Source organism: Dendrobates tinctorius, unplaced genomic scaffold, assembly GCF_039654945.1.
Source record: "Dendrobates tinctorius isolate UK_male_01 unplaced genomic scaffold, ASM3965494v1 ptg000086l, whole genome shotgun sequence".
In the NCBI taxonomy this organism is placed as follows: Eukaryota; Metazoa; Chordata; class Amphibia; order Anura; family Dendrobatidae; genus Dendrobates; species Dendrobates tinctorius.
Window position 1 is genome coordinate 11,315,826 of NW_027361754.1, and position 11,976 is coordinate 11,327,801.

Genomic DNA, 11,976 nt, shown 5'->3' on the forward strand with positions numbered 1-11,976 from the left:
GGTCTGAATTAATAAATCCAAAATGGAGACTCCCTCGTCCCCCACACTCATCATTATATAATGGTGACATTTTCCCGGAGAAGGGGAGAGACTGCCTTGGCAAACTCTTAAATTGATGTGTTAGCATTGATTCATTAACCACATTGGTGTTCAGGATGACAGAAATGTGACAACTTCTTCGTTCTTTTATTGTACAGAGAGCAAATGTAGCTGAAAAACCTAAGTTTTACATTTAGCAGTGATGCAATTATATATTTACTTCTGCGGATTTAGCTGCATCGGAAATATCCCATAGAAATACCCTTATTGTAAATGCATCGGTGCAATGCACCAAGTCTAAATCAGCCACAACCCTGACTCCAACATCTTCTTGGCCCCAGGACCAGAAAGTAACTGTGCAACACTGATTATCCTTTCTAGATCTTTTCCTAAGAAATTAGAGACGTGCTCTCATCTATAAGATGTTGACCTTTCGTGTTTACATCTGATAAAAGATACAAAGGTGACAATATTCATTGCACAACTTCCTTTCCTGCTTACTTCACTGCTTGTAATAATACCTGAAGACAATGGCATAACTGGAATCCGATGGGCCCTGGTGCCAAATTTGGATCTGCCCCACCTGCATGTTGGTCAGATGTATGGGCTATTGTACTATTCTAAATCCTATAAGAATACACGTGTTGCCCCCACCCATTATGTAGTAATGTCGCCCATCCTGGGCCCCTTCCAGGTATATATGCCCCCCCATTCTGGGTTTCTTCCTGGTATAGATGTCCTCAATCCTGTATTACTAACCCCCATCATAGGCCACTTCCAGGTATATATGCTCCCCATTCTGGGCTCCTTCTTGGTATTGATGCCCCCCCATCCTGTATTACTGACCCCCATCCTGCAACCCAGTGGCATAACTACAAAGTTATGGGCCCCGGTGCGAACTTTCAAATGGGGCCCCCCATGCCAAAATACACGCACATCTCCGCTCCGTACACCTCGTGCAAGCACGGCTCCGTACACGTCGTACACGCGTGGCTCCACTCCGTACACCTCGTACACGTGCGGCTCCGCTCCGTACACCTCGTACACGCGCGGCTCCGCTCTGTACAACTCGTACACGCGTGGCTCTGCTCCGTACACCTCGTACACGCGCGGTTCTTCTCCGTACACCTCGTACACACAATGCACGGGACCGGAAATGATGCAGACGCAGATCACAGACCGGAACCAGCTGCTTCTTTGATGGACTCAGCGGGCCCCTGGGCACTCGGCCACGTCGCAGCTGCAACCCCTACAACCTCAGTAATTACGCCCCTGCTGCACCCCTTCCAGGTATATATGTCCACTTTTACTGATATATATGTCTTCCATCCTGCGAACTTTCCTGGTATATATGCCTCTTATTCTGATATATATATGTCCCCATCCAGGGCCCTTGCCTTGTATATATGCCCCCCATCCTGGTATATATGTCTTCCATCCTGGAACACTTCCTGACGTATATGCCCCCATCCAAGCCTCCTTCCTGGTATACAGTTGTGTGAAAAAGTGTTTGCTCACTTCCCGATGTCATATTCTTTTATATCTTTGTGACACTTAAATGTTTCAGATCACCAAACAAATGTAAATATAAGAGAAAGATAACACAAGTAAACACAAAATGCAGTTTATAAATGAAGGTCACATCTAACAGAAGACAGCTACACAGAGCAAGGTCATAAAATCAATCTTCAATAGAAACATATATGACAGGTAGAAGTTGCACCGTTGATTTAGAATCATCTAGCAACTATAGAGGTTAAAATGGTTATAGTAGACAGGGAGTGGTTAGCTTAACCCCAGGGGATACTGGGTAAGTTTTTTTGTGTCCTGGACATCCAAGAGTAAGGTGTGTGTTAGAGAGTCTCCTGTCAGACTGAAATCAGACAGGCTGTATAAACCATTTTTTCACAGAAGCAATTGCTGTAACCATAGAATTAGTCAGGACAGCCAGAAGAATCTTTATTACCTCAAGATAGAAGTGAGAGAGCTACAGCATCGGATTCATCCCCCTCCCCCACCACCTCACTGCATGAGAAAGGTGCAGTCCTGCTTAGGTTAAGACACTGGGTGTAAAGAGAAGTTATCTGTGAAGAGAAGTTATCTGTGAAAAAACTTTCATATACAGTTATGTGAAAAAGTGTTTTCCCTTTCCTGATTTCCTATTTTCCATGTTTCCAATCAAGAAATCACTTAAGTAGGACCTGCCTGACAACGCGAAGCTGACCAAAAGATCCTCAAAAGCTAAACATCTTCCCGCAATCCAAAGAAATTCTGAAACAAATGACAAAGAAATTGAGATCTATCAATCTGGATAGGTTATAAAGCCCATTTATAAAGCTTTGGAACTCGGGCGAACCACAGTAAGAGCCATTATCCACAAATGGCGAAAACATGGAACAGTGGTGGAGCTTCCTGGGAGTGGCCAGCTGACCAAAATTACCCCAAGAGTGCAGTGCTGACTCATCTGAAAGGTCACAAAAGACCTCACAACAACATCCAAAGAACTGCAGGCCTCACTTGCCTCAGTTAAGAGACTGGGCAAAAATGGCCTGCGTGGCAAAGTTCCAAGACGAAAATCACAGCTGAGTAATAAGAACATAAAGGCTCATCTCAGTTTTGCCACAAAACATCTTGATGTTCCCCAAGACTTTTGTCTCGTATTCTACTCTATGGACTGATGAGACAAAAGTTGAACTTTTTGGATGGTGTATATCCCATTACATCTGGCATAGAAGTAACACAGTATTTCAAAAAAGGAACATCAGACCAACAGTAAGATATGGTGGTGGTAGTGTAATGGTATGGGGCTGTTTTGCTGCTTCAGGACCTGGAAGACTTGCCATGGTAAATGGAAAATGAATTCTGCTGTGTACCAAAAAATCCCTAAGGAGAATGTCCGGCCATCTGTTTATGAGGTCAAGCGCACTTGAGTTATGCAGCAGGACAATGATCTAAAACACACCAGCAAGTCTACATCTGAATGACCTAAGATAAGCAAAATTAAGACTTTGGGGTGGCCAAGTAAAAGTACTGACTTTAATCCGATTGAGATGCAGTAGTATGACCTTATAAAGGCGGTTCATTCACAGAAACACTCCAAAGAGGTTGAATTGCAACAATTCTGCAAAGATGAGTAGACAAAGTTTCTCCAGAGCATTGTAAAAGACTCATTGCCAGTTGTCGCAAATGTTTGATTACAGTTGTTGCTGCTAAGGGTGGCCCAATCAGTTGTTAACTAAGTTTAGGGGCAATCACTTTTTCACACAGGGCCCTGTAGGTTTGGATTTCTTTTCCCATAATAATATAGACCTTAATTTAAAAACTATGTTTTGTGATTACTTGTGTTGCTTTGTCTAGTATTTACATTTGTTTGGTGATCTGAAACATTTAAAGTGTGACAAACATGCAAAAGAATAGGAAAAATCAGGAAGGGATCAGACACTTTTTAACACAACTGTATGTTCATGAAGCATTGCATAAGAGAAGTGATTCTGTGTAATGAAAAGAAGCTTGAATAAAACCCCTGGAATCAACTTCAGCTCAGAACTGTGTCATAGTGGTGTGTCTGTGAACCGTTACCTCCCCTCTACTGTGAAGAATTATAATTAACGGTCGCCTTGAGTAAAATTTCCCCAGGATTCCAAAAAGAACTCGTGTTTACTTTGTATCGCCCTCATATCCTGAGCTGCGTACATGCAACACATATATAAAAGAGTATGTGGAATCAGAGAAGATGCTGAGTTATAGAATATAGTAAAGAGAGGACAGGTAACTTATTGTAGGATGCTCCTGAGGGTAAGCATTTCACCAAGTCATTTACAGTTGAAACCAGACATTTCCATACACTATATTAAAAGACTCATATGCATGTTTTTTTAATTATCTTACATGAAATCAAAATAAACCTTTCCCGGTTTATGCCAATTAGGATTATAATAATAATGTTTGCCAAATGCCAGAATAATGAGAGAGAATGTGTAAGGCATTTTTATTACTTACTGAAACGTCAAAAGTTTCCATACGTTTCATTAGTATTTGGTACCATTGCCCTTAAACTGAAAGACTTGGGTCAGATGTTTGGGATACCCTTCCACAAACTTCTCACAATAGTTAATTGGAATTTGGACCCATTCCTTCTGACAAAACTGGTGTGACCGATGTAGGTTTGTAGGTCGCCTTGCTCGCACCGGCTTTTTAAGCTTTGCCCATAAATTTTCAATAGGATTGAGATCAAGGCATTTTGATGGCCGCTCCAAAATATTGACTTTGTTATCCTTAAGCCACTTTGTTATCATTATGGTAGTATGCTTCGGGTCATTGTCCATTTGGAACGTAGGAAAAAAACACCGTGAGCACAACTGGAGGATGGTGCTAAAGGTTAGGTTCCCAAACTGCAAAAGTAGAAGTTATAAACCTAGCACTCAACTTGGATGTGATCAAAAAGAAGATTTATTGTAGTACGCATACAAAACTTTTCGGTCAATTACGACCTTCTTCAGTTACTACAAAATAGATATACAAGTGAAAGCACAAAATATAATACAGAAAATAAAAATAGAAAAATTAAATACCAAACCAAAGTATTTACATCAGAGATTACATGGTCATATAAATGAAAATATATTAGACACAGATAATAATCACCAGTTGCCACGTACAACCTGTCCCAGAGATAGTGTGGATAGTAAAGAGAATATTAGAGATCAACAACTCCAAGTTGAGTGCTAGGTTTATAACTTCTATTGTCCATTTGGAAGACCCATTTCCACCCAAGCTTTAACTTCCTGGCTGATGTCTTGAGATGTTGCTTCAGTATTGCCAGATAATCTTCTTTTCTCAAGATGTCATTTATTTTATGAAGTGCACCAGTCCCTACAACCCCACAATATGATGCTGCCATCACTGTGTTTCACAGTTGGGATGGTGTTTTTAGGCTCCCAAGCTTCTCCATTTTTCCTCCAAACGTAACGATGGTCATTATGCCCACAAAGTTCAATTTTAGTTTCATCAGACCACAGGACATGTCTCCAAAAATTAAGGTATTTTTTTCTGTGTGCATTTGCAAACATTAATCTGGCTTTTTTATGTTTCTTTTGGAATGATGACTTCTTCCTGGCAGAATGGCCTTTCACCCAATGTTGATACAGTACTCGTTTCACTGTGGATATTGACACAATCTTACAAGCTTCTGCCATCATCTTCCCAATGTCTTTTGCTTTTGTCCTTGGGTTGATATGCAAATGTCTGAACAAAGCATGTTCATCTCTGGGACACAGAGCCCATCTCCTTCCTGAGCAGTGTGATAGCTGGACATTCCCATCTTGTTTGTACTTACGTATAATTGTTTGTACAGATGAACGAGGCACGTTCAGGTATCTTGAAATTGTACCCAAGGATAAGCCAGACTTATGCAAGTTCACAATTCTCTTCCTGATATCTTGGCTGATTTCTTTAAACTTTCCCATGACACTACACAAAAAAGCAGTGTCTTTCAGGTGTGCATTAAAATACATCCACAGGTGTGTCTAATTAACTCAGATGTCAAAAAACCTATCAGAAGCTTTCAAACACATGACATCATCATATGGGCAGTCTAGAATTGTTTAACATAGTAACATAGTTATTAAGGTTGAAGGGAGACTTTAAGTCCATCTAGTTCAACCCATATCCTATCCTAACTTGCCCTAACATGTTGATCCAGAGGAAGGCAAAAAAACCCATGTGGCAAACAGTAAGCTTCACATTGGGGAAAAAAATTCCTTCCCGACTCCACATATGGCAATCAGACTAGCTCCCTGGATCAATAAAGACATAATAATCTTAGTGTATGTAAACATTTGACTTTGCAGTAAGTAATAAAAATGCCTTAAAACATTCTCTCTCTCATTATTTGGGCATTTGGCAAATATTAATAATTATGGTAATCCTAATTTACCTAAAACGGGAAAGGTTTATTCTGATTTCATGTCAGATATTGAGAAAAACAGGCAGATTTCTTATTATAGAGTGGATGGAAACTTTTACTTTCAACTGCATATTCTGAGGAAGTCCCAAGTGGTTTCCCATAAAAGTAAAGCATAGTCAGAAGTCACGCGGCTCACTGCAGAGATACAGTACAGCAGGGGTGGGCAATTAATTTTCCTGAGAGGCCACAAGAGAGATCGTGACTGTTGTGAAGGGCCGAACCAATAGGCCGAAATTAATTCTACGCAATATTAACATTAATATATTATAATTATTATATTATTGATAATTATAGTGATATTACATCGTATCACTTAATATTGAGCAAAACTAAGTATGTTAACATCCCCTTATATATAATTTGAACCAGAGTACAGCCGCTTCTGTATATCGTATGAGCCCCCACACAGCCTCCCCCATATGTGGCATGAGCCCCACACAGCCTCCCCCATATGCAGCATGCAGGGGTGGATTAAGGGTAGCCAGGGCCCGGGGCAGTTCAGACTCTGTGGGCCCCCCTCGTCACGTGACGGGGGTCACGAATAGTAGAGCCACACTCTACATAGAGAATAATGGGGCCTCCAGCACCGACCTCCACCCGCAGAGCCGCACTCCACATAGAGAATAATGGAGCCTCCAGCACCGACCTCCACCCGCAGAGCCGCACTCCACATAGAGAATAATGGGGCCTCCAGCACCGACCTCCACCCGCAGAGCCGCACTCCACATAGAGAATAATGGAGCCTCCAGCACCGACCTCCACCCGCAGAGCCGCACTCCACATAGAGAATGGGGCCTCCAGCACCGACCTCCACCCGCAGAGCCGCACTCCACATAGAGAATAATGGAGCCTCCAGCACCGACCTCCACCCGCAGAGCCGCACTCCACATAGAGAATAATGGGGCCTCCAGCACCGACCTCCACCCGCAGAGCCGCACTCCACATAGAGAATAATGGAGCCTCCAGCACCGACCTCCACCCACAGAGCCGCACTCCACATAGAGAATAATGGGGCCTCCAGCACCGACCTCCACCCGCAGAGCCGCACTCCACATAGAGAATAATGGGGCCTCCAGCACCGACCTCCACCCGCAGAGCCGCACTCCACATAGAGAATAATGGAGCCTACAGCACCGACCTCCACCCACAGAGCCGCACTCCACATAGAGAATAATGGGGCCTCCAGCACCGACCTCCACCCGCAGAGCCGCACTCCACATAGAGAATAATGGGGCCTCCAGCACCGACCTCCACCCGCAGAGCCGCACTCCACATAGAGAATAATGGAGCCTCCAGCACCGACCTCCACCCGCAAAGCCGCACTCCACATAGAGAATAATGGAGCCTCCAGCACCGACCTCCACCCGCAGAGCCGCACTCCACATAGAGAATAATGGGGCCTCCAGCACCTACCTCCACCCGCAGAGCCGCACTCCACATAGAGAATAATGGAGCCTCCAGCACCGACCTCCACCCGCAGAGCCGCACTCCACATAGAGAATAATGGAGCCTCCAGCACTGACCTCCACCCGCACTCCACATAGAGAATAATGGAGCCTCCAGCACCGACCTCCACCCGCAGAGCCGCACTCCACATAGAGAATAATGGAGCCTCCAGCACCGACCTCCACCTGCAGAGCCCCACTCCACATAGAGAATAATGGGGCCTCCGGCACCGACCTCCACCCGCAGAGCCCCACTCCACATAGAGAATAATGGGGCCTCCGGCACCGACCTCCACCCGCAGAGCCGCACTCCACATACATGGCTGCTCTCAGTGCTCTGTGCTGTGCGCACAGGACCTGTGATGAGGTCACAGGAGGGGAGGAGACAGGGGTCACATGATCGGGGGCCCTGACACCTTACTTCCTGTGATCTCATCACAAGCCTTTGCACGCTACCAGCAGCATCAGCGTTCACGCTACTTGTAGATGCTGCTGGTAGCAGAGCACATAATGCCGCCCCCACGGTCACTCACTTTTAGGTGGGGAGAAGATGGAGTGCCATTGCAGCAGCCAGCAGGAATGTGGTGGGGGCCCCCTTAGAAGCTCTTGTGGTGGGGGCCCCGGGGCTGAAGCCCCGCCTGCCCTGCCTATAATCCGGCCCTGCGCGGTGGCGGATTATAATGGGGCAATTTACTGGCCTGGGCTGTGGGCCCCTTAACCCCACTGGGCCCGGGGCAACTGCCCAAATTGACCTCATTATAATCCACCACTGGCAGCATGAGCCCCACACAGCCTTCCCCACAACCTCCCCCACATGTGGCATGAACCCCACACAGCCTTCCCCATATGCAGCATGAGCTCCACACAGCCTCCCTTTATACAATGCATGAGCCCAACACAGCCTCCCTATATACAATGCATGAGCCCACACAGCCTCCCTATATACAGCATGAGCCCCACACAGCCTCCCTATATACAGTATAAGCCCCACATAGTCTGTCCATATACTGCATGAGACCCCCATAGCCTCCCCATATACAGCATGAACCCCACACAACCTCCCCATATACAGCATGAGCCCCACACAGCCTCCCCATATATTGTATGAGCCCCATGTAGCCTCCCCATGTGCTGCATGTCACCCCCATAATCTCACCATGTGCTGAAAAGTCAAAGCCATAGGCTCCCTATGCCCACTCAAACATCCCATACACATAAAAAAAGAACACAGCATACGGTACTCACCTTGGTCCCGTTCCCCGGCACTCTGCATGTGTCTCCCTGCCTCCAGTGTGCTGAATCTCCTCAGTACACAGCTGATACGACAAAATGACATCATCGCGTCAGCTGATTTACATGCTGATTGGTGGAGGAAGTGGCTGGAAGCCCCTCCTCCACCAACAAAGTCATCACAGATGGAGACAGTGTTAGGAGTCTGATTTCTGCCCTCGCTATGCAGGAATCAAGACTCTCACATTCTGCAGTCTCCTGCTCTTCGTTCACTGCAGATGAGATTGCAGAGGAGATTGCTTTGCAGCAACTCTCTCCGGAGGCTAAGTCCTTCATTCCGTCCTCTGAGCATGCTCCTGGGACGATCTCTCATTGGAGTTCAGGAGTCAGGTGCTCAGGTCCTGCTCCTGATTCCATTGGCTCTGCTCAGAGTTCTGGAGACTTCCAGAAGGTCCCATTTGCTATAAAAAGTGCGCATGGCTGTTCCGCCATGCGCTAGTATAGTCATACTTGCTGCTGTGTGTATGTTGATGGATGCATGGACTAGTGAATGACTCATTTGAAACCCCCTTCCTTGGTTATTACATTTGTGTGAGGGAATGAGTTATAGCCAGTATTAGCGCCAGCGCACCTCTGCTCCACTATCACACCTGCTAGCGTCTAACATCGCGCTTGCGTTACTGCGGTGTTACCTTGCGGCAAGTCTCACGCCGCGCTGCTGTAGCAGTTTTTTGTGTGCGTCTGCTGTTGCAACGCTGTTTACACGAGTGTTTACGGTAGGTCCTGGCGGAGTTAGTGCCGTTTTATTTAACTACTCCGGTGACCATATACCGCTCGTGTCCCGCCGAGTCCTGTGTTCTTAACAGGCTCAGCGTCGTTATATTTATTTTGTTGGCTCTGTGAGTTTAACAGAGTTTCCCTAGTGCACCTGGTGATATCTAGCCCTGTGCACATTACCACCAGATTGCTCTGCCACCACTTAGCAGCGGTTTCTACATCTACTGCACGGTGGACCCCGAGTGGCGAACGCACTTAAGTTATATTTTTATTTACTGCATTCCGCCACTCCTAACATTATACTAGCGCCAGGGTCTGGCTAGTGATGGCAGAACAGCAGCAACTTCTCCAGTGCATTCGCCAGCTAGAGGGTCGTGTGGTTTCTCTTGAGAGGGCTCTTTCAGCTGTGCAAGCCACTGATGCTGCTGTCAAAGCACTTACAGACGCGGTAGGTCGTATGTCCATGTCCTCCCTTGCGCCGACAGTGACCCGCCTCCTGTTGCCCGATAAGTTTTCTGGTGATGGCGCCTCCTGTAGGGATTTCATCAGCCAGTGCTCAATTCAGCTGGAGCTGCTGGCTGAGCAATTCCCCACGGAACGGGCCAAGGTGGCATTTATTGTTTCCCTACTGTCGGGCAAGGCGTTGGAATGGGCCACGCCTTTATGGGAGCGTGGTGACCCTGAGATTCGGACCGCTGCTCACTTGCTAGCAGCCATCAAGCAAGTCTTTCTCGGTCCACAGGTCACACACGACACCTCTCTACAGCTGCTTGCCTTGTCTCAGGGATCCCTCTGGGTTAGCCAATACGCCGTCCGTTTTCGGACACTGGCGTCTGAGCTGGAGTGGTCCGATAAGGTCCTTATCCCTGTTTTTTGGCGAGGCTTAGCAGAGCACATCAAGGATGCTCTCTCTACTAGAGAGATCCCTACCATTCTGGAGGAGTTAATTTCCATCTCCACCAGTATCGACCTCCGTTTTTCGGAGCGCGGTATGGAGCGTGCTCACTCCAAACGGAGAGGTACTCCGGCTCCCAATTTTTTCGAACCTCTAGAGCTGCCCGAGCCAGAGGTCCTACCCCCAGAGCCCATGGAGGTGTCTCGCGCCATTTTTGAGACACGCCCGGCTCAAGATTCCATGTGCGGTTGTCACCGTCTGCACGCTGTTGCTCAGGAAGACAGCGTCCCGCAATGGTCTGATTGTGAGTCGGACGGCGAGACCTTTGTTCCTCCTCGCCTGAGGCCTAAGTTTCTCACGTGGGCACACGCGTCCAATGCGGACAGCCACCGTGGCTATATGCAGACCACGAAGTCTCTGGCTGGATCGTATTGTGGCCGCACAGGGCTCGGGACATTAAGATGTTTATTCGGGCATGCACCTCATGTGCTCGGGATAACCTTCCCAGAAGGAGTGTGGCGACAGCCGCCGACACACGGCGGCGTTCCCCTGAAACTCCCGCTCCCATCATCTCCCGGGTATCCCTTTTAAAACCTGACGACCTTGCCTCCACTGATACCTTCCGTGTGTCCCGGTTTACTATGTCACCTACCAGGACATCAGGCTCGCCCTCGGACGAGTCTGAGGCCTGTGCCACTGTCGGGCGCAGGATGGTGGATCGGAAGGTTCAGGGAGGGGGGGCCCTAGGAGGGGGGGTAATGTTAGGAGTCTGATTTCTGCCCTCACTATGCAGGAATCAAGACTCTCACATTCTGCAGTCTCCTGCTCTTCGTTCACTGCAGATGAGATTGCAGAGGAGATTGCTTTGCAGCAACTCTCTCCAGAGGCTAAGTCCTTCATTCTGTCCTCTGAGCATGCTCCTGGGGCGATCTCCCATTGGATTTCAGGATTTAGGTGCTCAGGTCCTGCTCCTGATTCCATTGGCTCTGCTCAGAGTTCTGGAGACTTCCGGAAGGTCCCGTTTGCTATAAAAAGTGCGCATGGCCGTTCTGCCATGCGCTAGTATAGTCATACTTGCTGCTGTGTGTATGTTGATGGATGCATGGACTGGTGAATGACTCATTTGAAACCCCCTTCCTTGGTTATTACGTTTGTGTGAGGGAATGAGTTATAGCCAGTATTAGCGCCAGTGGCAGCGCACCTCTGCTCCACTATCACACCTGCTAGCGTCTAACATCGCGCTTGCGTTACTGCGGTGTTACCTTGCGGCAAGTCTCACGCCACACTGCTGTAGCAGCTTTTTGTGTGCATCTGCTGTTGTAACGCTGTTTACACGAGTGTCTACGGTAGGTCCTGGCGGAGTTAGTGCCGTTTTATTTAACTACTTCGGTGACCATATACCGCTCGTGTCCCGCCGAGTCCTGTGTTCTTAACAGGCTCAGCGTCGTTATATTTACTTTATTGGCTCTGTGAGTTTAACAGAGTTTCCTTAGTTCACCTGGGTGATATCTAGCCCTGTGCACATTACCGCCAGATTGCTCTGCCACCATTTAGCAGCGGTTTCTACATCTACTGCACGGTGGACCCCGAGTGGCGAACGTACTTAAGTTATATTTTTATTTAGT

At 47.2% G+C, this 11,976-nt stretch overlaps 1 protein-coding gene across 1 annotated transcript in view; it reads right to left on the minus strand.

Annotated features, from left to right (window-relative positions):
• Positions 1-8,716, minus strand: part of LOC141097684 (F-box only protein 2-like) — a 31,589-nt gene extending 22,873 nt beyond the window's left edge. Inside the window, exon 1 of the mRNA XM_073585051.1 lies at positions 8,695-8,716. The gene's annotated coding sequence lies outside the window, so the exon portion shown is untranslated. The remainder of the gene's footprint in view (positions 1-8,694) is intronic.
• Between the last annotated feature and the right edge of the window lie 3,260 nt (positions 8,717-11,976).